Source organism: Rutidosis leptorrhynchoides, chromosome 9, assembly GCF_046630445.1.
Source record: "Rutidosis leptorrhynchoides isolate AG116_Rl617_1_P2 chromosome 9, CSIRO_AGI_Rlap_v1, whole genome shotgun sequence".
Taxonomy (NCBI): Eukaryota; Viridiplantae; Streptophyta; class Magnoliopsida; order Asterales; family Asteraceae; genus Rutidosis; species Rutidosis leptorrhynchoides.
Window position 1 is genome coordinate 258,539,007 of NC_092341.1, and position 2,441 is coordinate 258,541,447.

A 2,441-nucleotide genomic window follows, 5' to 3' on the forward strand; every position below is an offset into this window, starting at 1 on the left:
ATGCCAATTTAGTGGTGCGCCGAAGGAAGATCCAAATGAACATCTTCGTACCTTTAATAGGATCTGCACACTATTTAAAATCCGAGAAGTTGAGGATGAACAGATATATCTCATGTTATTTCCCTGGACTTTAAAGGGAGAAGCCAAAGATTGGTTGGAATCGTTACCTGAAGGGGCGATTGATACATGGGACGTTTTAGTTGAAAATTTTCTTAAACAATTCTTTCCGGCATCTAAAGCCGTAAGACTTCAAGGAGAAATTTTTACGTTTACACAGAAACCAAATGAAACTCTATATGAGGCGTGGACAAGATTTGGAAAGTTATTAAGAGGATGTCCGCAACATGGTTTAGACACCTGTCAAATAGTACAAATATTCTACCAAGGATGCGACATCACTACAAGGAAAGACATCGATATAGCAGCTGGTGGTTCTATTATGAAGAAAACAGAAACTGATGCTTACAAAATTATTGATAACACTGCTTCCCACTCACATGAGTGGCACCAAGAAAAAGATATCGTTAGATCATCTAAAGCAGCTAGAGCCGATTCTAGCCATGACTTAGATTCCATTTCCGTAAAGATAGATGCTGTCGAGAGACGAATGGAAAAGATGACTAAAGATATTCACTCAATAGGAATTAGTTGTGAGCAGTGTGGAGGACCACATTTGACAAAAGATTGTCTCAGTATTGAAGTAACAATGGAACAAAGAGAGAATATTTCATACATAAACCAAAGGCCTGGAAATAATTATCAGAATAATTATCAACCGCCAAGACCGATTTACAATCAAAACCAGAATTATAATCGAAATGTTCCATACAACAACCAACAAGGTTCTAGTAATCAACAAGTATCCAACAATACTTACAACCAGCAAAGACCTAATTTTCAAAACAAACCACCACAAACCGATGATAAAAAGCCGAATTTAGAAGATATGATGATGAAGCTAGTTGAAACTCAAACGCAGTTTTTCACATCTCAGAAACAAACCAATGAACAAAATGCTCAAGCATTTAGAAATCAACAAGCTTCTATTCAAAATCTAGAACAAGAAGTAAGTAACCTAGTAAGGTTAATAGGTGAAAGAAAACCGGGAAGTTTACCTAGTGATACAAATGCTAACCCCCGGAATGAAACAGCTAAAGCTATTACCACAAGAAGTGGTACAACACTTAAACCACCTGAAATACCTGTAATTTCTGAGAAAGCTATTCCTACTCCACAAGAACCACAACCTGAACAAGATAAGTAAAAAGAACCGGTAGTTGAAAAGGTTAATGAAGATAACACAGTTAAGGCTAAACCTTATGTTAAACCATACCAACCACCACTTCCTTACCCGAGTAAAATGAAAAAAGAGAAACTTGAAGCCGAGCAATCCAAATTCTTGGATATGTTTAAACAGATAAATGTAAATCTTTCTTTCATTGATGTGATTTCAGAAATGCCTAGATATGCTAAATTTCTGAAAGATCTAATCTCGAATAGAAAGAAAATGGAAGAACTCTCGGCTGTTACTATGAATGCTAATTGTTCAGCAGTGCTGTTGAATAAGATACCAGAAAAATTATCTGATCCAGGAAGTTTCACAATTCCATGTTTTCTGGGTAGTCTTAGTTCAATAGAAGCATTGGCAGACTTAGGTGCTAGTATAAATTTAATGCCGTATTCACTATACACTAAACTAGACCTTGGAGAATTGAAACCAACACGAATAAGCATACAACTAGCTGATCGATCAATAAAATATCCTAGAGGGATAATGGAGAACATGCTAGTTAAAATTGGTACTTTAGTATTTCCAGTAGATTTTGTTGTTCTGGATATGGAAGAAGATTCTCAAGTTCCTCTCATATTAGGAAGACCATTCTTAAACACGGCTAAAGCAATGATAGACGTGTTTGGTAAGAAACTGACCCGAAGTATAGAGGACGAGAGTGTTACCTTTTCAGTTGATAGAGCTATGCAACAACCGCAATCTGCAGATGATACATGTTATTATATTCAAACTATAGATTCACTTGCAGAATTATTAGAAGAATTTCCAGAATTACAAGGAACAGGAGAATGTTCTTTAGGAGAAGGAACTGAACCAATTGATGAAACTGAAATGTTAGCTACACTAATAGCTAATGGATATGAACCAACAACAGAAGAAATTCAAATGCTAAAAGAAGAAGACAGATATCGATATAAATCATCGATAGAAGAACCACCAATATTAGAGTTAAAGCCACTTCCAAACCATTTGGAATATGCTTATTTACATGGTGAATCTGAATTACCTGTAATAATATCGTCTTCTCTTACTGAAAATGAAAAATCTCAACTCATTTCTGTATTAAAAGCTCATAAACCAGCCATTGCATGGAAGATTCATGATATTAAAGGAATAAGTCCTTCGTATTGCACACATAAAATCCTTATTG

The 2,441-nt window shown here is 35.5% G+C and overlaps 1 non-coding gene across 1 annotated transcript; it reads right to left on the reverse strand.

The window, feature by feature from the left end:
* Positions 1-244: 244 nt before the first annotated feature.
* LOC139869815 (small nucleolar RNA R71) lies at positions 245-351 on the reverse strand. The gene has a single exon (XR_011766393.1). It is a non-coding gene; the product is annotated as a small nucleolar RNA R71 (small nucleolar RNA).
* Positions 352-2,441: the final 2,090 nt, after the last annotated feature.